The 24075-nt window shown below is 43.8% G+C and overlaps 3 non-coding genes across 3 annotated transcripts; 2 read left to right on the plus strand and 1 right to left on the minus strand.

Moving 5' to 3' along the window:
- The first annotated feature begins 367 nt into the window (after positions 1–367).
- trnat-agu (transfer RNA threonine (anticodon AGU)) lies at positions 368–442 on the plus strand. The gene has a single exon. It is a non-coding gene; the product is annotated as a tRNA-Thr (tRNA).
- Positions 443–4652: 4210 nt separating this feature from the next.
- Positions 4653–4734, minus strand: trnas-uga (transfer RNA serine (anticodon UGA)). Its single transcript has one exon. It is a non-coding gene; the product is annotated as a tRNA-Ser (tRNA).
- A 6129-nt stretch (positions 4735–10863) lies between these two features.
- Positions 10864–10937, plus strand: trnan-auu (transfer RNA asparagine (anticodon AUU)). Its single transcript has one exon. It is a non-coding gene; the product is annotated as a tRNA-Asn (tRNA).
- Positions 10938–24075: the final 13138 nt, after the last annotated feature.

A 24075-nucleotide genomic window follows, 5' to 3' on the forward strand; every position in this document is an offset into this window, starting at 1 on the left:
TCCTCATTTTCCCTCACAAGTTTTTCTCCTTTTCCCTTTTTGCTTCTCTTCCGATTTTTTAGTTTCAGCACCACAATAAACAACACTTCGCTGTAAAGTTCGGCTCAATAGTTCTCCAATGTCAGAGCGAGAATTGTATGAAGCCCTAATGTATTTAATGTAACAAATACAATCACACATAATCATCCGTGTATCAACGCACTGATGGATACACAAAGATAAACACAGCGAGAAATCCAGTCAGTGTCGGAATGCACAGGTAAACGGAGAAGCGAAATGGACAGAGATGAAACGGCCTGAACCCCCAATAGTGAAGTGTCGCTGATAGATATTAGTGAGAGGAGGTGGGGCGATTGCATCATCAATTGGCGCTGTGGCTTAGCTGGTTAAAGCATCTGTCTAGTAAACAACGAGATCCTGGGTTCAACTCCCAGCAGTGCCTTATGCAGCTTATTATTTTACGGAATTTGTGGAATTTAGCGACAAAATAACACAGTGGTGTTTGTCTTTTTTCAGGTTTCAGGAGGAAGCGGATTGCAAGATGACTGTTCAAAAACGCCCTTTCATTGTCCAGACAGACCTCTCATAGAATGTGCCTGCCACAAGTTAATTTAAGGACACGTTCTTGTTTCTGGGCTCGTTGGGGTGGGGGCATAATTCACGATTTGAGGTTCAAAGTCGGAACTCGTCCAAATTTGGACCTCGACTTGTGATCTTGACCTGCGGTACAAACGTTTGCAAACAGGAAAAATAAGTCCACAAATCGCTCCACCTGAATCTCCAGGCCCAGATGAAATATATCCCAGGATGTTAACAGAAGCAAGGAAGGAAATAGCGGAGGCTCTGACCATCATTTTCCAATCCACCCTGGCAAAAGGTGTCGTGCTGGAGGATTTGAGGATTGCTAACGTTGTACCATTGTTTAAAAAGGGAGAAAGGGATAGATCGAGTAAATACAGGCCAGTCAGCCTAAACTCGATGGTGGGTAAATTATTGAGCACAATTCTGACGGAAAGTATGAATCGTCATTCAGAAAGGCACGGATCAATCAAGGACAGTCAGCGTGGATTTGTGAAGGGAAGGTCGTTTGAATTGAATTATTTGAGGAAGTATCAAGGAGGATCGATGAGGGTAGCGCGATTGATGTAGTCTATATGGATTTTAGCGAGGCTTTTGACAAAGTCCTGCATGGCAGATTGGTCAAAAATGTAAAAGCCCATTGGATCCAAGGGACATTGGCAAGTTGAATCCAAAATTGGCGGAGTGGCAGGAAGCAAGCGGTTGTGGTCGACGGGTGCTTTTGTGACTGGAAGGCTGTTTCGAGTGGGGTTCCATGCGGCTTCGTACTAGGTCCCTGCTTTTCATGGTACAGATCATTGATTTAGACTGAAATGTAGGGGGCATGATGAAGAAATTTGCAGATGATACAAAAATTGGTCCTGTGGTTGAAAGTGAGGAGGAAAGCTGTCGACTGCAGGAAGTTATCCATGGAGCGGACAGGTGGATAGAAAAGTGGCAAATGCAATTCAATCTGAAGAAGTGTGAGGTAATGCATTTAGTCGGGGGTGGGGGCAAAAAGGCAAGGGAGTACACAGCAAATATTGAAATTAATTTGCCATTTACACGCCCATTCTGCAATTTTACTAATGTCTTCCTTTATTTTTCGCATTTTTCCTTTGTATTAACTACAGCTCGCAATTACGTGTCCTCCCTAAATTTTGAAATTGTACTTCCGATTCCTGTGTCCAAATCATGAATGTAAATTTTGAACAACAGTGGTCCCAGCACCGATAAATTGTGAACAGCAGTGGTCCCAGCACCGATAAATTGTGAACAGTGGTCCCAGCACCGATAAATTGTGAACAGCAGTGGTCCCAGCACCGATAAATTGTGAACAGTGGTCCGAGCACCGATAAATTGTGAACAACTGTGGTCCCAGGAATTTTGATCTTGAACTGCAGTTGAAACTTTTGCATAAAAGGAAATAACGTCACCAAATCGTCCCACGTGAATTTCAAACGCTTTGGGAAGAAGTTCAATAGAAACAATCAAGACTTTAAAGGCACCTCAACGAACTGAACTTTCGTTGAATGAATTGTGTTAGCCATTACATTCGACCATGAAATCGCCCTTGACTTTCATCTCACTGAAGCAGAGTGTGGCCGCTTTATATCTGTGAGCATGTCGATGACGTGTTCAGCTTTGATATTGATCGCTTGCAATTTGCAAAATTTCATCAATCGTCAGGGAAAAGAAACCGAGAATCGAATTGTCACTCTAAGTGATGAACTGAAGGGATTGGTGATCCAAGCAGATCTAGAAAATGCGTGGTGCAATCGGTCAGGAGTTCCAAATCCACCCTCCAGCCACTCGGCGGTCATATTGAATGAACTTTACTCTGGCCCAGTGTCACCGCACTGAAATCGAGTATATCTCCGGCATGTTTTTCTTCATAGTTGCTGGTTTAAGAGTGAAGACAGGCTTGTTGGATTTTCACTCCTGCAAGTTTCAACCATTCATTTTTCACTGACTGTAGACAGTCGTTAAATTGGTCGCTGCAAACTCAAAGTTTAGCCCAGTGAATTATTGGTTTAGCAGGTGATCTCTTCACCTGTTCTCGGTGGTGTTATCCGTTAGCGTGAAAGTTTGATGGTTCGAGCCCTTATTTTATCCTGAGGATTCATCGCCTCAAAGTTCCAGGGTTTCAGTGCATGTTTTGGCATCAAGAAAATGTACCGGAATCATTGCCAGCTGAGCAGGGCTGATATTCCACCATTTACTCTGCGGTCGGAAATCAGGCACATGAATCATCTAAAGGAATGGAACATTGGCTTCACGGTAATTACAATTCTCCTTGACAGACAAGCCCCCGAAAGGCCCGAAGGGAGGCCGCATTCGCAGCAGGAGAGCTGGTTCGCTGTGACATGGAGATTTCTGTCGTGAGCGAGACCAGACTGTTCCGATGTTCAGAGAATAAATTTCACACCCTTTATTTTGGAAAAGCAAAACGGTGGGGATTTTTGTCATAGCCCGATGCCTCTCCTGTTGATTCAGATGTTCCTCGTTGTGTTACTTTCATCTTGATCGGAGAACCAGTTCGGGCGTCCCTGTGATACACAGCGACAATTGTCAGTTAATGTTAAATTTAACAACGACTCCACTGCGTTTTTAATCCCACTCTGAAGATGTAGTCTATAAAATGAAAAAAAAATCATCACATTCAAAGCATAAAAATCTTATTAAAGTTTTGACTGTCTCTCGGTAACCACGTCAACATCGCCTTCAGTCTGAAATAGAAAGTTATCGATTGATTCATGGTGATTAAAAACAGGGATTCAACCACGAACAGGATTTAATTAGCTTCATGGAATTGATTTAATAAGTTCATAACTCTTTTTAAAGTTAATTCCCTATCTGAGAATCGAACCTCGCGGCGGTGAGAGGACCGACTTCTCACCACCAGGCCATTGGGGAGCTCCCAAGATTGCTCACGAGAGAAAGAGGAAATTATGACATTATTTTTTCTTTTGCTCTTTCATGATTCATTCAGCTCTGTGTTTATTCTCAGGCCTCTTATCTCTCCTTCTTTTCAGCTTCTGACCGCGGATATTCCTGTGGCTAAATATCAATAATATAGAACATCTCACAGCCCCGGTATATTTGCTGTTTCTCTGTGCAGTTCTGTGCAAAATCAAACTGCACGCAAATACCGACAGTGCCTCTCTCTCACTCCCCACAGAAGCAGCAGGAGATGCCACTTTAAACTGCCAGTTGCTTCAAACGATTCATGATGGACCTGCGTGGCCTTGCAGTTTTCCCAGGAGCTGCATTCAGTGCGTGAATTTTGGAAATGGAAACATGTCCATCAGCAGCTTGTGGTCGTATTTTACCTCACTTTCCATTTCATGTACATGCCTACTTGCACTTGGTGATGTCATTGCCTGAAAATCACCTCTGTCGCGATATTATTTCGAACAGAAAATGCCATTTTGTGCGAGCAGTTTGTCTGGCAGGAAAATGACCTGAATTACAAAGGGCCAAGTTGGAAAGGCCGCGTTGCTCTGCTTGTTCGCAGCAAAGAATTTTTAGCGTTTCCTTGGGGTTTAGTGTTTAGGATTCGGCGCTTTCTTCACCACGGCAAAGGTTCGATTGTCGGTCTCAACATCCGCATATTATACACTCTACCATAAGTGTACTGTACTCAAATTGCTGATATTTTCATTGTGAGGGGAAGAAACATAAATGTGTGGACATTAATTACGAATTCATCAGCTGGGTTGCACCTTTTCTTTTCCTACCGTCTCAGTCTTTCCATCTTTACCCTTCTCTGCTGGTGTTGCAGGTTCCATCATTCTTCGCTGTTCACGATGCCTGAGAAGTCCATCAGGAGAAAACAGGCAAAGTCAAGAGACAGAGACAGGGAGAGAATAAAACATAGAAATAAGTTGTATAAATGTCAAGTTCTGCGAACGAGCAGAATTTAGAATGGAGCTTGGGAGAGATTCCTTCACGTGTCTTGCAATTTTGCAAGAGATCATCGGGCTCCGAGTTCAAAGCGTCGTTGGCGATGGAGCACCTCTCTGAGGGAGCGAACAAGTTCCGTTCGTTCAAGTTCATATTAATTTGAACACTGAACAAACTTTAAAAAGTAGCGCTGCAAACAGGATTCGAACCTGTGCAGGGAAACCCCATTAGATTTCAAATCCAACGCCATAACCACTCGGCCATCGCAGCTGCAAACATGGATGATGCACAGCTATAAATCAGAATGCGTAGGGTTATCACAGGAGATATGTGACACTTTGTTCTCTCAGACAGGTTTCCAACTGGAAACTTACAGCTTGTTAATGTGCTGACTTTGCTGTTTCGGTGACAGAATTCTCATTGATCACGTGAGAAACCGGGGTTCGATTTCCGGTTCGTTTAGGATTATTTTCATTCTCCATTCATAAGATCGCGTGAATTGTGCGACATTCGCCCTCAGCTTCAATCTGCGCACCATTTGAGACATTTTCCATTCTCCACGTGTGTTGCGTCGAAGCTGGGTTGGAAAATCACATTGCAAGTCTAACGCCTTAATCATTGGGTCATCGCAGCTGCAAGCGACAAATCCACAACGGCTGCAGAAGAGAATGAAGAAGGTTATGACAGGAGAACTCTGAGACTGTATGTTCTTTTGGACAGGTTTCGAACTGAGGGCATGCCGCCGGCTGCTGTGTGGACTTTGTTATTTCAGTGATCAAATTCTTGCTGTCTGCGCGGGAAGCCCGAGTTCGACCACCGCTCAAGAGAGGAGCATTTTTCATTCTCCATTCATGAGGTCACGTGAATTCGGATCCGTTGACATTCAGCTTCAATCTGAACACCATCTTGAGACATTTTCCTTTCTCCATGTGTGTTGTCGTCGACAGAACCTCTGCATTCTCTCCTCCATGCACTGGAATTAAGAAAAATCCTGCCGACTACACCACTGACAAAACGTGAGAAGCCAATTAATGATTTTGAACTAAAAATGGTAACACCGCAGGGCTCCTCCGGGATCTGGCACATAACAATCAGCAAATCCCCAAAGCGAGATATCATACCCGAAGACCAAAGAGCCACTGATAACAGAGGGGTGAAACCAATGCAGAATTCGGTGCCACCCACAGCCGATCGGCCACCATTCTCTACATCCTATCACTTTTTCTGTTCCGATGTACGGCAATGTGAAGACGGACATTAACTATTTCATATCAACAATATTAGCCTCTCTTTACCACATTCGTTTCGAATGTGCGAGTTGTAATATCAAGTGAGACTTTGCAGAATTAATTGCTCTAAAGCTACATTGTTGTCTGTCTTGGCATCCGCAGATTATCCATACTACCACAAGTATAACAGTGACTACACTTCAAAAATACTTCATTGGCTGTAAATCGCTTTGGGAGGTCTTGATGTCGTGAAAAGCGCTTCGTAAATACAAGATTTTGTTTTTATACTGGGCTAAAAGTACTGATGATTTCACTATGAGGACGAAGAGACATCAATATGTGGACATTGGCTACGAATTCATCATCTGGGTTGGTCCTTTACTTTGCCTCCCGTCTCAGTCTTTCGATCTTTACCGTTCTCTGCTGGTGTCGCAGGTTCGAAGAGCTTTGGCCGTTCAAGGAAGCTTGAGAAGTCCATCAGGGGAAAACAGAGAGTGACAGAGACAGGGAGAGATAGAGAGATAAAAGTAAAGAAAAAAAAGCCTGAATATCAATTTAGCAGAATTTGAAATGAAGCTTGAGAGAGATGGAATCATACACTCATAGAATCGTTACTGCACAGAAAGAGGCCATTCGGCCCATTGAGCTTGCCCCGGCTCTCTTTAAGAGCAATCCAGTTAGTCCCATTCCCCCGTTCTTTCCCTGTAGACCCGCAAATATTTTCCTTCAAATATTAATCTAATTCCTTTTCGAAAGTCACGATTAAATCTGCTTCCACCACCCTTTCAGGAGGTCTATTCCAGATTATAACTACTCGCCGATTTAAAACGTTTTTCCTCATATCGCCTTTGGTTCTTTTGTCAACCACCGTAAATCTGTGTCCTCTGGTTCTTGACCCTTCCGCCAACGGGAGCAGTTTCTGTTTATTTACTTTATCTAAACCCGTCATGATTTTGAACACTTCTATCAAATCTCCTCTCAACCTTCCTGCCCTAAGGTGAACAACCCCAGCTTCTCCAGTCTATCCACGTAACTGAAGTCCCTCATCCCTGAAACCGTTCCAGTAAATCTTTTCTGCATCCTCTCTCAGGCCTTCACATCCTTCTTAAAGTGCGGTGCCCAGAACAAGACACAATACTCCAGTCGTGGATTATTGTGAAGTTTCCTTCACGCACCTTGAAATTTTGCATGATCATTGGGCTCCCAATTAAAAGGCTCTGCCGCGGTGGAGGATCTCTCTGAGAGAAGGAAATGCGGCCCGTTATCTCCAGTTCATACTTATTTGAGCATTGAACAAAACTTTAAACAATAGCGCCGCGAGCAGCATTCCAATGTTTCACCGAAAGACCCTGTCGAGTTTTAGATCGAATGCCTGAACCACTCGGCCATCACAAGCAGCGAGTGCTGGTAATGCACGGCTGTAAATCAGAATGCGCAAGGTACTCAGAGGAGGTTTGTGAAATTATATGTTGTTTTAAACAGGTTTCCAACTGGACACAGAGAGCCCGATACCATGCAAACGTTGCTGTTTCACTGGTAGAATTTGCACTTACCACGCGAGGGAACAGGGTTCGTTTTCCCGACCAATTAAGGCGCATTTTTATTCTGCACCTCTGAGATCGCCTGAATTGGGATAAATTCACCGTCAGTTTCAATCTGCACACCGCCGTGAGACATTTTACTCTCTCCGTGTGTGTTGCGTCGATAAACCGGCTGCATTCTGGCCTCTGGACCTCAAACATGCTCGAGGATTAAATCAATCCTGCTTTCTGCAACGCTGAAAAGATGTGAGAAAGAAATGAGTGAATCTTCACTGGAAATAGTGAAACAGGAGGGTTCTGGGATTTGAACTGGGGACCTCTCGCATATCAATCAGTGAAACGCCCAAAATGAAAACCATAATCCGAGAACAAGGAGCCGTCAGTAACACAACCGTACAACCAGTTAAAATATCCCTGCGACCCACAACCGATCGCCCATTCATTCAGACCGCTTCTGTCCATCGAATCATAGAATGGTTACAGCACAGAAGGAGGCTATTCGGCTCATTGAGCCAGTGCCTGCTTTTTGTAAGATCAATCCAATTAGTCCCATTCTGCGGCCCTTTCCCGGTGCTCTGCATTTTTCCCCTTCAAATTCCCTTTTTAAGTCACGATTGAATCTGCTTCCACCATCCTTTCAAGCAGCGCATTCCAGATCAGAACTATTCGCTGCGTAATTAAGTTTTTCCTCATATCGCGTTTGGTTCTTTTGCAATCACCTCAAATTTGTGTCCTGTGGTTTCCGACCATTTCACCAATAAAAAACAGCTTCTCTTTATTTACTTTATCGAAACCCTTCATGACTTTGAACACTTCTACCAAATCTCCTCTGAAACTTCTCTGCTGTAAGGGGAACAACCCATCACCCGGAAAATACGGTCAATTAGCTTCAATTAATTTATTTGATCATTAAACAGACCTTTAAAGACAGGCCTTGTTTTGTGGAAGTGTGATCTGATGGTTTAAATCGCTGGTTTCAATGTCTGGGGCGTTTCTCGATTCGAATTTTACCACTGACAGAATTTCTGCAAATATCCATTTTGACCTGTTCACAGAAAACCCGATTGTCGTGCGATGGAGCAGAGGATGTGAAAGAAGCTGAAAGTGAAAGTGCAGATATTAGTTTCATCACTGGGACAGGACACGTTTCCACAGGTAAGGACATCTCACCTTCAGATTCTTTCCAGCAGAGTGGGACAGGTGATCAGAGTGACCGGGCTCCAGCGGCGCAATCGGTCCTTATTTGAGTTACAGGCTCAGGAAATGCCGGGGTTTTTAATTCGAATCTCAGCAAGATCAAACAAACCTTTTGTTTGTGAACATTTCGACCGGAGTTGAAGGAACAATTGATATGTTCCAAAATTCATTTAATTATCTGAATTGCCATGTGGTTCCTCCGGACTATGCGGTTGCAAGAGCAGATGAGATGTTTAGTATTACTTGTTTACAGGAGGGAGGCTGCGGTTTTAGAGACACAAACTATGATTTTGATCCATCTTCAAATCGTGGGATTTAACTGGAGCTTTAAACCAGCGCCAGAGGCCGCTCAGCCAGGATACTTTCCATCCTGCACTTCAGGAGCTAGTTTTACAGGAATAGAATGACTGCAAGCAAGAATTCTACCCCTGAAGCATCAATGCTGCCACGGCAGCCGGATGCATGTGTCCAGTTGGAAACCGATCTGAAGGAACATGCAGTCTGACAGAGCCGGAAGTCGAGCAGATTGACTTTCGGTCTGAGCAGATGTTGAGTCTCCTTCTTGAGAGTGTTTCGCCAATCCAGCTCAGAGTGGTTTAAGAATCATGAATTCGGGTGTGACTGGAGCCACTTGTGTAAGATGAAGTGTCGGGGGCAGTTTCACATCCTTGACGGACATTAGTGATCCTGTTGCGGTTTTGCTGCAAAATTTCACTTCCCAGCTCCCGAACTAAAATCCAACGCCGTTGCAACTCGAATCCACAGCCTTTGAATGGCTTATCAAACAAAACAAGTAGAAGTCCAACACACTCGCCATTGCACCACAGGGTCAGCTGCTAAAAAAAACCTGAATAAAAAGAAAGACGCGTTTCTCCGGTTCAGTGGCAAAGTGAGAATGGATGTTATTCAAAAAACTGTCCCCTCGAATCTGTCTTTATATTTTTTTTTTGTAAGCTTCGATTTTAAAAGTTATAAAAAGCCAAAATAAATAAAGTAAATTATAAGAATCGAATCCGTGATTAAGGCGTTATAACACACTCTAAGCAACTGAGTTAACCGGCCGTACTGACGGTCCATTAGACATTTTAATTAATTTCTGTACCTGTACGCTAGTTGGTGGCGCTTTCTGTACTTGGACTCCTAAATCTCTCTGCTCCTCCACAGTTCCAAGTTTCTCACCATTTAGAAAACATTCTGATTTATCTTTCTTAGATTTAAAGTGGATGACCTCGCTCACCCCCCATTGAACTATATTTGCCGCAGTTTTGCCCACTCACTGAATCGATCAATTCCCACTTTTCAACTTCCTGCTTCAATCTTCATGATTTATTGCGTCACCAGAAGGCTGCGTGTTCAAATCACGGGGTAACCGTTACTTTTCGAGCTGATCGGATTCTGGATCGTTCCGGGATGAATATTGTATCTGCTTTTTCTCAATAAACAGAACCTTGCTCTAAAGTCTGCTTCCCTGGTTCTCAAATTTCAGGAAGGCGTCTCATTCCGCCCTCGACTTTTGATTTTGACCTGCGGTTGAAACTTTTGCAAAGATGGAAAAGAAGTCCCCAAATCACTCCACGTGAATCTTAAACGCTTTGGGAAGACGTTCAGTGCAAACAATCAGGAATTTAAAGGCACCTCAATGACCTGCACTTTCTTGGAATGAGCTTTGTCCGCCATTGCATTCGACCGTGAAATCGCTCCCGGCTTTCATCTCACTGAAGTGAAGAGTGTGACCGCGTTACATCTGTCAGAGTGGAAGTGACGATTTTGGGGTCGGTGTGGGTCGTTTACAACTTTTGAAATCTCACCAAGCAGCAGAGAAAAAGAAACTTAGAATCAAATTGTCCCTGTCAGTGATAAATTGAAGTGAATATCGCTCCAAGCAGATCTGGACAACTCGCAGTGCAGCCGCACAGGAGTTCCAAATCCACCTTCTCGCCACTCGGCAATCGCATGAACTGAACTTCACTCTGACCCCGTGTCACCGAGCTGAAATCGAGTATGTCTCGGCCACACTTTTTCTGAACATCATGGTTACTGGTTTAAGAGTGAAAACTGCCGTCCGCTTCACTGTAAGTGCAAGAGACAACTTTGTAAACACCGAGTCGTGTCACAGACCTGCTCGTCGGACCTGCTCATTTCATCTCATCTCATTTTCAGCAAACCTGAATATTACTGGAATAGAGAATGGCGAATCACAGCTCGAGAAATCAATCCTGTCGACCACGAGGGGACGGAGTCTTCCAACATACAGGTGTTTAATGGCAAGGTGAGTTTAATGTTCAGGAATAATAGAGCACAGATTTTGACTCGTGCAAACTTCACACACTTTATTTTGGAAAAGTAAACTGATAGTGGAGAGAATTTATTTTGATCGCTGCAACCTGAATTTTTAGTTCGTTGAATCAGGAGTTCAACAGCAAACATGTGCTGTTTCTGTGGCGCAATCGGTTAGCGCGTTCGGCTATTAACCGAAAGGTTGGTGGTTCGAGCCCACACAGGGACGGTCGGGAAACTTTTATCCTCATGGTCTCGCATTTCCTGGTTCTGATGTTTGTTTTGGCTGCAAAACAAATGCCCGGTTTCGATGGCCAGCTGAGCACGGCCGATCTTCCACCATTTCACCTGTGATTGGCTTCGCGGAAATCTGAATTCTTCTTGACAGACAAGGTCCGAAGGTTGCAGGAGAGGCGCTTCACTCTGACATGGATATTTCTGCAGTGAGTGACGCCAGACTGTTTCCACAATGAATGTCACTCCCTTTTATTTTGGAAACGCAAAATTGTATTCACATTCCGATGGGTTTCAGTTGATTTGTGAGAGATCATGAAAGGATCCTGCAGCGCTGCCTTGGATAATAACAGTTCTAAGCCGCATTTCAGTCGCGGCAACAAATCCCTGCATCCGAGTATCTGCACCCTTACACCGGAGTATCTGCGCCCTCACACCGGAGTATCTGCGCCCTCACACCTGAGTATCTGCGCCCTCACACCGGAGTATCTGCGCCCTCACACCGGAGTATCTGCGCCCTCACACCGGAGTATCTGCGCCCTCACACCGGAGTATCTGCTCCCTCACACCTGAGTATCTGCGCCCTCACACCGGAGTATCTGCGCCCTCACACCGGAGTATCTGCGCCCTCACACCGATAACTCATCAACTGTCCCCAATCATCTTTATGAGCGTCAGGAGACCTAAACAAAACACAACAGTGAAGAAATTGGCTTTATGATTCTTCACGAATGTGCGGACACATTTTTGTTTACGGTACTTTCAGGGAGATTTGGGGAAAGTGGCCGCTGATACTCAGAAACCACTACTTGTTGCTTTCTTTTTTCAGCGGGCTCGTTGGTCGAGGGGTATGATTCTCGCTTCGGGTTTGTTGTTTAAAATATGTGAAAGATCCCGGGTTTAAATCCCGGACGAGCCCTCATTTTCCCCCCCACACTTTTGATCTTGAGCTGCTGTTCAAACTGGCAGGGTGTTTGGAGGTATCTCAATGATCTCACGTCCTCTGAATGCATTCTGCTTGCAATTGCAATTGACCTTGAAACCGCTCTCGGATTTCATCTCACTGAAGCAGAATGTGGCCGCTTTTCATCTGTCAGCGTGGAGGTGACGAGGTTGTGGTTGATAACCGCGGGCACACCTGTCCGGACATTGGTATTCAGAATGTACAAAATGTTGTCTCAAATACTCTGTTGTCATCCTGGGAGCTCTCGATTTCCATGCCCAACCTTTCCTCGAGTAAGAATGTATCCAGTCTGTACCGGAACTATCTCCTCACTCAAAGCCTCCCATTGCTCATTTCCTGTTTTACCTGTCAATTTTTGATTCCAATCCACCTGGACCCGATCCCTTTTCAACTCGCTGAAATTCGCTCTTCCCAGTGGAGTATTTTCATACCTGATTTTTCCTTGCATTTTCCATAACTACACTAAACCTGCTGCAAATGCTCCCCCAGAGAATTATGCTCCACTTGCCCCACTTCTTTCCCCTAAATAAATCCAACACTGCTTCCTTCCTCGTTGGGCTGAAAACATACGGATTAAGAAATTTCTCTTGTGCACATTTCAGGAATTGCTCGCCCTCTTTGACTTTTACACTGCTGTTTCCCAGTCTATATTCTGATAAATGAAGTTCCCTTTGATCACTACTCTAAAATTATTGCATCTTTCTGCAATTTACCTGCCAATTTGCTCCTCTATCTCCTTTCCACTATTTGATCGTCCATAGAATGCATCCAGCAGCGTAATAGCTCCTCAATTGTTCCTTAATTCTAAACAAATAGATTATGCCTTTGAACCCCTCAGCAGGGCGACCCTTTCTACCGCTGTAACAGTATTTTTGATCAATAGTGCCTGCTCCCCTCCAGCCCCGCCCCCTCCTTTTTTCCCTGCCTTTCCTGAATACGTTGTAGCCTGGAATATCTAAGTGTCCACTCCTCCGCTTGTTTGAGCCAGGTCTCCATTATTGACACTATAACATAATCCCATGTTACCACTTGTGTCTGCAGCTCACCAACCTTATTTACCAAGTATGCTAAACACAACATCAGGGCATAAAGGTCGGACAAGTTCTAATGCCCAATTAAATGTTCTATACACTAATGTACGTAGCATAAGAAATAAAACAAGTGAATTAGAAGCGTAAATTCAGCTTATAGTGCATGACGTAGTGCTCATCACTGAGACCTGACGACAAACTGGGCATGACTGAGATAAATATTTCAAGTTATAAGCCGTTTGGAAAGGATAGGGACATTGGAAAAGGCGGTGGAGTAGCGATATTGATGAGGGATACTATTACTGCATTGGAAAGAAGAGATATCAGTAAAGGTGAGCACGCAGTAGAAAGGCTTTGCGTAGAAATGAGTAACAGAATAGAATACAAGACTTTGGTGGGAGTTGTTTATAGACTTCCGGATAGCAGTGAAAAAGTAACAGGATACACAAAAGCGGACAGGTTGTTAGGGGTCTGGAACTCACTGTCTGAAAGGGTGGTCGAGGCAGAAAACCTCAACTCATTTAAAAAGTACTTGGATGTGCATTTGAAGTGCCGTAATCTACAGGGCTATGGACCAAGTGTTGGAAAGTAGGATTAAGTTGGATAGCTCTTTTTCGGCCGGCACAGACACGATAGGCCGAATGGCTTCCTTCTGTTCTGTAATTTTCTATGATTCCATGATTCCGTGTGTGGGAAGGGATTCGCTCAGTCATCACACGTGCTGAGACACCAGGGAGTTCAAAAGTGACTGCAGGAGTTGGATTCTGCTGTTAATCCCATCCAGAACTGAACCATTTTCATTCTGACATTTCGGGTTTGTTTCTTCTGATGTTAATAACCCCTATAACTGGGCTGGAGTTTAATTTTCTGGATATCTGTTGAATAAATCAGCTTTGTTTTAAACATCTTGTTGTAGATTTTGGTCTTTCCCACCTGAGTGTTTAGCATCACCTGACTGGAGCTCAGAAAGGACAATCTGGGGGGAGGATCGTCCGATGGGAACAGAACTTCAACCTGGACACAGTCCTTCAGGGCCACACTGAGAGGGGCAAACGGCACTTTGGTCTTTCTTGGCTCTGTTCACTGATAGCAAAGTGGCCGTGCGGCATCCAGTCTAAAAATGACTGTGGTAATTATTCTCTGAAGATTTAACCTCTTTGTCTGACAGTCCTGAGTCGACCATTTAAGGCAGGCGTTAACTCATTTAAAATAAACCCGCTTAAAATAAATGGGTTATGAATTGTGATTTCTGTGAAGCCAATGTTCGATTCCTTTATCTGATTGATTTGCCTGCTCTCCGACCGCAGGGTAAATGGTGGAATATCAGCCCTGCTCAGCCGGCAATGATCACGGTACATTTTCTTGCAGACAAAACACACATTGAAACCCTAGAACTTTGAGGTGATGAATCCTTAGGGAAAATAAAATTAGGGCTCAAACCATCAAACCTTCGCGTCAAACGATAGCACCACGAGACAGGTGAAGAATTTACCGACTGAACCAATAATTCACTCAGCTAACCTTTGAGGTTGCAGTGACCAATATAACATTTGTCTACTGTCAGTCCAAAATGAATGATTGAAGCTTGCAGGAGTGAAAATCCAACGAGCCGGTCTTCACTCTTAAATCAGCAACTATGAAGTTAAGAGAAACGTGCCGGATAAATACTCGATTTCAGCGCGGTGACACTGGGCCAGAGTAAAGTTCAGTTAATATGATCGCCCAGTGGCGAGAGGGTGGATTTGGAACTCCTGAGCGACTGCACTGCGCATTTTCCAGATCTGCTTGGAGCACCAATCCCTTCAATTCATCACTTGCAGGGACAATTCGATTCTCGGTTTCTTTTCCCCGATGCTTGGTGAAATTTTAAAAATTGAAAGCGACCAATATCAAAGCGAACCTCGTCACCGACATGCTCACAGATACAAAGCGGACACACTCTGCTTCAGTGAGATGAAAGCCCAGAGCGGTTTCAAGGTCGGATGCAATTGTAAGCAAAGCTCGTTCAATGAAAGTGTAGGTCATTGAGGTGCTTTTAAAGTCCTGATTGTTTGAACTGAACTTCTTCCGAAGGTGCTTGAGATTCAAGTGGAGTGATCTGGGGACTTCTTTCCCCTCTTTGCAAAAGTTTGAACCGCAGGTCAAGATCAAAAGTCCCGGGTTAAATTCGGGCTTCGACTCTCGAATCGAGAATTATACCCCGACCTCAACCAGCCCAGAGACAAGAACGTGTCCTTTCATTGACGTGCGACGGTCACATTCCATGAGAGGTCGATCTGAAAATTGAAAGGGCATTTTTGAAGAAACATTTTGATCAATTCTGTGTTGGCTCTCTGAACAAGGACAAACACCACACTGTCTGTTTTCGCATGTCAGATGCACTCAACATCATAAATTACATAAAGGCGCCGCTGAGAGTTGAACCCAGAATCTCCTGTTTATTGGACAAGCGCTTTAACCAACTAAGCCACGGAGCCAATTCCTGGCTGTGGTTTTCACCTCCTCTCATTAATATCGATCAGCCACACATCACATTCTGTTGGGGGTTCAGACTGTTCCATCTTTGTCTGTTTCGGTTGCCCGTTTCCCTGTGAATCCCGATACTGCCTGCGTTTCAGGCTGTGTTTATCTGTGTGTGTCCATCAGTGCGTTGATGCACGGATGGATATGTTTGCTTGTGTTTGTTTGTTACATTAAATAATTTAGAGGATCAGACAATTCTCGCTCTGACACTGAAGAACTAATGAAGCAAATTTCACAGCGAAGTGTTGTTTATCGTGGTGCTGAAATTTGAAAAAAAATCTTAAGAGGTGCAAAAAGGGAAAACGAGAAAAACTTGTGAAGGAAAATACGGACAACTCTCACCGCATTTACAGTGTAAAAAGAGAAAGAAGGGTGACTTAGAGTAATGTGGGCCCTTGAAAGACGGATGGGGGCGATATTGTAATTGAAATTCAGGAAATGGCAGACTTGCTAAATACTCACAGAAAAGGATGAGGATAATATCCCAGAGACACGAGGAAAACTGAAATTAAATCAAGGGGATTCAGTGCAAGTAAGATAATGGTAATGGAGAAAGTAATTGGACTAAAGATAAACAAATCTCCAGGGCCTGATGGTTACCATCCCAAGGAATTAAAAGGAGTAGGTGAGGAAATTGTACATGCTTCAGTCATGATCGTTCAAAACTCTCTTGAATCAGGAATTGTTCCATGGATTGAAAAATTAGCAATGTCACTCCATTATTTAGGAAGGGGAGGAGAGATAAAATAGAAAATTACAGACCTATTATTCTGGCGTCTGTTGTGGGGAGGGAAAGAATGACTGAGCACTTGGATACACAGGAATTGATCAGAGAGAGCCAGCATGGATTTGTAAAGACGAAGTCAAGTCCAACGAAACTAGTTGAACTTTTTGAAGATATAATAACGTGGTAGATAATGGAGTGTCTATGGGTGTTTATGTATATTGACTTCCAGAGGCATTCGATAAGGTGCCACATAAGAGACTGTTAACACAAATGGGAGCACATGGAAATTAAAACAACCCATTGACATGGGTAGGGAGTTGGTTGGGAGGTAGGAGACAGAGAGTAGGGATAATGGATCTGTGCTCAAATTGACAGGATGTGATTAGTGGTGTCCCCCAGGGATCTGAACCGGGGCATCAGCTTTTTACTATATGGATAAATGACGTAGATGAAGGAATGAGAGCCGTATATCCAAGTTTATCGACGACACCAAGTTCGGTGGCACAGTGAGTGGTGCAGGTCGGAGCATAAAGTTATAAGGGAAATTGATAGATTAAGTGAGTTGGAAAAACTGTGGCAGATGGAGCTTACATAGAATTACATAGAATGTACATCTCAGAAACAGACAATTCGGCCCAACTAGACTCTGCCGGTGTTTATGCTGGAGACGAACCTCCTCCAACCCCTCTTCATCTAACCTTATGAGCAAACCCTTTTATTCCTTTATTCCTTTCTCCTCCATATGTTTATCTAGCTTCCCCGTAAACGCATCCATGCTATTCCTCTTAACTACTTCTTGATGTAGCGAGTTGCACATTCTAACGAGTCTCTGGGTATATATGGTTCTCTTGAATGCCATATTGGATTATTTAGTGACTATCTTTTATTTATGGCCCCAAGTTTTTGAATCATCACCACCAAAAGTTCAAACACCTTTTCTACATCTGACCTATCAAACCCTTGCATAATCTTGCAGTCCCATATCAGGTCACCCCTCAGCCTTCTCTTTCCGATGGAAAAGAGCCCCAGTCTGTTCAATCTTTCAATATGGGGAAGTATGAACTTTGGACCGAAGCAAGATAGGTTGGAATATTTTCCAACTGGTTCGAAGCTAGGAACTGTGTAGGAGGAAAGATGTTTAAGGGTCCAAGTGCAGAAATCACTAAAAGTCAGTGGACAGCAGCAAAAAATAACCCAAAATGCGAATGGAATGTTGGCCTTTATCTTAAGGGAGCTGGAATTCAAAGGGGTGTAAGTTATGTTCCAGTTATATAAACTCTGCTGAGACCACATTTCGAGTACTGCATTCAGTTCTGAGCACCACACCTCAGGGAGGATATATTGGCCTTGGAGGGGGTGCAACGCAGATTAACCAGAACGATACCGGGGCTAAAATAGTTAAGTTATGTCGGACAGGTTGCACAGACAAGGATTGTATTTCCTTGTGTGTGGAAGATTAAGTGATGATGTAATCGAGTTGTTGAAGGTGATTAAATGAGCCAATGGTGTGTGTGCGAGCTGTGAGACACCTTGAAATCCCAATCCTCTCCACCACTGGGGACTGAGTCTTCCAACATACAGGGATTTTCACTCGTGCAAGTTTCATCCACATTTTCTGCTCTTCATTTCTCCGACCTGCTTGTTCCGCCTTTCCCTTCAATTCAGGACTTACAGGGAAAACTCGATTCTGCGGTCAATCTTCGGGTCACGTGGTGAGATTTCAAATAATTGAAATCGACCCTTATCACCCCCAATATCGTCACCGACACGTTTGACGAATGCAAAGCGGCTTCTATCGCGGTTTGGCTGCACAACTCGTTCAAAGATACTGTCGGTAATTGGAGGGTCTTTCAAGTCATGACACGAACATAACAGTTCGCACTGCCGTTTTCCGCAAGACGCTTCAGATTCATGGGGAATGATATCGGTCTGGCGTTTAAATCCGTTCCCTCTTCACAAATCCGTCTTTGAACCCGGGACTTTTAGTAATAACCACACCGAACTGGTTTGTCCTGTATTTTACATTACTTTCTAAATATTACAGATAAGCAGAGCACTTGAGCTGTCACAGCTGTGACTTTGACATTTCTCCCTCTCCTCCAGATCTCCCCGTCAACTGCCACTAACCACAATCTTCTCTCACACTTCTCATCAGAAAGTTCCGAGCCTCGGTTTTTAAATGAAATAACGCCCATCTCTTCAATCAACGACAGCCCAGAGAGAGTTTCTGAGTTTCAGCTCCCAATTTCCCCAAATCCACAAAGTAGCATCAAAATAATTGTCCTTAAGTTAATAATAATAATATAATTAAAAGTTCTTATCGTCTGGGGTTTTGTTTCAGATGCCACGGCTTTTAAAGATCACTGCGGATGTTTAACGAATCGCCTCTTGGTTGGAGGCTTCTGTGTGGGAAAGATCACGAAGCGATAATTGAGAGACCGAGGATGAAGCTGTTTGATGGGAGCACTGGGGACACAGACCGTGCGCGGCTCCAGTGGCGCAATCGGTCAGCGCGCGTTATTTCTACAATAATTATACCCTCGAGAAATGGTGGGGTTGTGAACTCCAGCGCCATCTAAAGTAGTTGAACCTTCTCAACATTTTGACTGGAGTTCAAGGTAAAACCGGTTCCATAACACATCGACTTCTTCATGTCCCCATGTGGGCACTGAGGCTCCTCTGGCCTCCCGTCTTGCAACAGCAGGTGAGAGTTTATTTGTTTATTGGAGGGAGAGAGGGCGATTGGTGATAGCTGAAATGGTAAAGCGGCTGGCACGAGATCTTTAAATCCAAAGAACCAAAAACACAATTCTTCTTTCCGTGAAGCAGGTATTCATCGGTTTGAAGTGTCGTGTAGGGAATATTCGGGAGGCAAATCTGCTGCCTGGTGTCACGGTGCAACGGGTGAAATTATTCAGCTTTCAATTGTTGATCGGCTGAAAGGTCGGGGGAAACAGCTTCCAAGGATTTAACCTGTCAAGCCCTCGAAGAATTTAACATGTTTCAATTAGATCATCTCATTATTGCAAACTGCAGAGAATATCGGCCCATTCTACTCAATCTCTCCTCACAGGACGACGTTGTCATCCCAGGAATCAATCTAGTGAACCTTTGTTACACCCACGCTCAGGCAAGTGTATCGTTCCGCAGGTAAGGAGATCAAAACTGTACACAGTACTCCAGATGTGGTCCCAGCAAACCCTATATAATTACAGCAAGGCTTCCTTATCTTTGTAATCCAACCACCTCACAATAAAAGCCAACATACCATTTCCTTTCCTAATTGCTTGCTGCATCTGCATGTTAACTTTCTGTGATCCATGTCCAAGCACACAAAAATCCCTCTGAATCAACATTTCTTAATCTCTCACCTTTTAAAATGTATTCTGCTTTTCTATTCTTCCTACCAAAGTCAATAACCTCACATTTCCCCACTTTATACTTCATTTGCCAACTTCTAGCCCACTCGCTTAACCTGTCTGTATCACTTTGCATCCTCTTTGCGTCCTCCTCACAGCTTACTTTCCCACTTAGTTTTGTATCGTCAGCAAACTTGGATACATTACACTCGGTCCCTTCATCTAAGTCATTAATATAGATTGTAAATAGCTGAGGCCCAAGCACTGATCTTCACGGCACCCCACCAGTTACAACCTGCCAACCCAAAAATGACCTCTTTATTCCGACTTTCTGTTTTCTGTACGTCAACAAATCCCCAAACCCTTTCATAAACCCATGCTGACTCTGTCCAATCCCGTTAATGCCTTCCAAGTTTTCTGTTATCACATCCTTTATAATGGACTCCAGCATTTTCCCCACGACTGATGTTAGGCTAACTGGTCGGTAGTTCCCTGTTTTTTTCTCTCCCTCCTTTTTTAAATAGTGGGGTTACATTTACCACCCTCCAATCTGGAGGAACTGTTCCAGAGTCTATCGAATTTTGGAAGATGACCACCAAAGCATCCATTATTTCCAAGGCCACTTCCTTTAGTACTCTGGGATGTAGATTATCAGGCCCTGGGGATTTGTCAGCTTTCAGCCCCATTAATTTCCCAAGCACTATTTTTTTTTACTAATACTGATTTCCTTCATTTTCTCCCTCTCACTAGACCTTTGGTACCCTAACATTTCCGGGAGGTTATTTGTGTCCTCCTTTGTGAAGACAGAACTAAAGTACCTGCTATCTACACCCTCAAAACCTCTAATAGAGTTGTCATACACAATTTCCCTTTCATAAAACCGTGTTGCATGTGCCTAACCATATTATGATTTTCTAAGTGCCCTCTTACCAAGTCCCTAGTAATAAATTCTCGCAATTTCCCTACTACTATTTTCAGGCCAAATGGCCTGTATTTCCCTGTTTTCTCTCTCCCTCCTTTCTTGACTAGCGGGGTTACATTTGGTATCTTCCAATCCATGGGGACCTTTCCAGAATCATGGGAACTCTGGAAGATAAAACCAACTTTCTCTGCAGCCAAATCTTTTAAAACCCTAGGATGTCGGCCATCAGGGCCAATGAATTTGTCAGCTTTTAGTCCCATTAATTTATCCGGTACTTTTTCATTACTAATATTAATTGCTTTAGGTTCCTCACTCTCATTTGAACCTTGGTTCCCCAATAGTTCCGGTATGATTTTTGTGTCATCTACTGTGACGACAGATACCAAATACTTGTTTACATCTCTGCCATTCCTTATTCTCCATTATAAATTCTCCAGTCTCTGCCTCCCAGGGACCCATGTTTACTTTCGCTAATCTCTTACTTTAAAACACTCTTGTAGAAGCTCTAACAATCCATTTTTATAATTCTTGCTGGTTTACCCTCATTCTATTTTCTCCCATTTTAGCAATTTCTTGGTCATCCTTTGCTGATTTCCAAAACCCTCCTAATCCTCAGTCTTACTACTCATTTTGGCAACACTGTGAGCCTCTTTTAACCTAATACTATTATTAATTTCTCCAGTTAACCAAGGTTGCACCACTTTTCCGGTGGAGTTTTTAATCCTCAAACGAATGTAATTTTGTTGAGGAATAATTAATTATTTCTTTAAATGTTCGCCATTGCTTATCTACCATCATATTTTTAATCTCATGTCACAAACTCCTAAGCCAACTCACCTCTCATTACAACGTTATTGGTTTTGATTAAATTTTAAGACCCTAGTATCGGACTTAACGACATCACTCTCAAACTCAATATGAAATTCTATCATATTATGATCATTCTTCGCCAGAGGATCATTTACAATAAGATTTCTAATTAATCCTGTCTCATTACACAATACTAGATCTAAAATAGCCCGTTCCCTTGTTGGTTCCTCAACATATTGATCCAGAAAACTGGCTCGAATGCATTCCATCAACATAAAACAGCTTATCTTGAGTTGCTAACATGATGTCAACACGATGGGATGACGTTTGACTAGAAGACACGGCCAGAACTGCCAGGTTAATTAGATGTTTGCTGCAAACACTGAGAATTAATGAAACCAAGACTTCCCTGCAGAGCAAGGAGTTGGAAAGAAAGATGCTGGGCATTGAGAGGCGAAGGATTTTGTCTGTTGCAGGATGAATGGACAAAAGGATCTCAACTCCCTGCTTCTTTTCCACACTGATAAATCTGGACAAAAATATAATCTCGTGCTTCATTCAGATAATGAATGTCTGAATGCTCAAGAGATCACTGATCCAAGCCAATTATCTCCTCTCGCACTCTTCTTCCAATCTTGCACACGTTGCTTAGCTTTGAAATTGTTCATTTTTTCACACTGGGATTCAACTTGAAGAAAGCGATGCTGTGATCAGCTGCTGTTGTTCAGGAAATGGAGAGCAAAAAGATACATCAAAGGCTAATGATAACAGTGACTGTTCGGACACTGTGAGCTACAGTTAAAGGTCATAGAGTCATAGAGTCATAGAGTTATACAGCACGGAGAGAGGCCCTTCGACCCATCGTGTCCGCGCCGGCCATCAGCCCTGTCCACTCTAATCCCATATTCCAGCATTTGGTCCGTAGCCTTGTATGCTATGGCATTTCAAGTGCTCATCCAAATGCTTCTTGAATGTTGTGAGGGTTCCTGCCTCCACAACCCTTTCAGGCAGTGAGTTCCAGACTCCAACCACCCTCTGGGTGAAAAAGTTCTTTCTCAAATCCCCTCTAAACCTTCCGCCTTTTACCTTGAATCTATGTCCCCTTGTTATAGAACCCTCAACGAAGGGAAAAAGCTCCTTAGTATCCATCCTATCTGTGCCCCTCATAATTTTGTACACCTCAATCATGTCCCCCCTCAGCCTCCTCTGCTCCAAGGAAAACAAACCCAATCTTCCCAGTCTCTCTTCATAGCTGAAGCGCTCCAGCCCTGGTAACATCCTGGTGAATCTCCTCTGCACCCTCTCCAAAGCGATCACATCCTTCCTGTAGTGCGGCGACCAGAACTGCACACAGTACTCCAGCTGTGGCCTAACCAGTGTTTTATACAGCTCCATCATAACCTCCTTGCTCTTATATTCTATGCCTCGGCTAATAAAGGCAAGTATCCCATATGCCTTCTTTACCACCTTATTTACCTGTTCCGCCGCCTTCAGGGATCTGTGAACTTGCACACCAAGATCCCTCTGACCCTCTGTCTTGCCTAGGGTCCTCCCATTCATTGTGTATTCCCTTGCCTTGTTAGTCCCTCCAAAGTGCATCACCTCGCACTTTTCCGGGTTAAATTCCATTTGCCACTGTTCCGCCCATCTTGTGTGTGTCAATTGCTTCAAGTGAGACATGACACACCTGCGTTGCCTTGCACCTTTCCAAGTTCGCCAACATTTAAAGTGTCAGGCAGCAGATCTTTTCCAACTCATGACAGAAATGGCAAGAAAACCACACGCAGACTTTGATCAGCGGCACGACTTTCGAACAGGAGGCATTTTACAGAATGCAAGAAAGTGCATTGTGTATCGCTCTTATGGGTTGTAAAATTGAAGAATGATGGGCTGCTGGCTGTTCAGGCAGGAGCGGTGAAATTGCTCATGTTGATCAGGAGCGAGCTTTTTGCTCAGTCAGGGGAATTTGGTTGGTGCTATTTTGAACAACACCAGGAAAGTCAAGTTCCCTGATCGGGAATCAAACATGGTGCCGCGGCGGCGAGAGCGCCGAATCCTCAGCACTGGACCACCAGCGAATCCGCTGCAATTTTCATTCAAGCAAACAGACCAACGCTGCCTTTCCGACTTGTACCTTTGAAACTCACGTCACTTTCGTCCCAGACAAGTTGCTCGCACAAAATGGAATTTGCTGTTAGAACATGAAAGACTTGTTCAGACAACGACAGCACCAAGTGCGGGTAGGCAGGTACATGAAATAGACAGTGAGGGGAAATATTACCACAAGCTGCTGGTGTAACTGTTTCCATTTCCAAAACGCACGCACCGAATCAGTGCAGCTCCTTGGAAAGGTGCAAGGCAACGCAGGACTGTTTAATGGCAAAGTAGGCAAAGTAGAGAGGATCTTAACTTTGTATCTAACTAGTGCTGTACCTGTCCTGGGAGGATTTGATGGTACGGTGTAGAGGGAGCTTTACTCTGTATGTAACCCGTGCTGTACCTGTCCTGGGAGTGTTTGATGGTACAGTGTAGAGGGTCTTTACTCTGTATCCAACCCATGCTGTACCTGAGTGGAGAGTGTTGACACTGGGTGCTCACCTCGATGAGAACAACATTTAACCAGAAGATGATAAGATAAACCCATCTGCTCCTCGCCTGTACACAGACATTAGGAGACATTGAGTGTCCCTAACACATTTAGACAATGCCCATAATCAAATTTTGAACACTACCCTGAGATCTCCCCTTACCGTTCTTTGATCTATGAAAAGAGTCCCAGTTTCTCCAGTCTCTCCTC

Source organism: Heptranchias perlo, chromosome 20 (assembly GCF_035084215.1).
Source record: "Heptranchias perlo isolate sHepPer1 chromosome 20, sHepPer1.hap1, whole genome shotgun sequence".
Taxonomy (NCBI): domain Eukaryota; kingdom Metazoa; phylum Chordata; class Chondrichthyes; order Hexanchiformes; family Hexanchidae; genus Heptranchias; species Heptranchias perlo.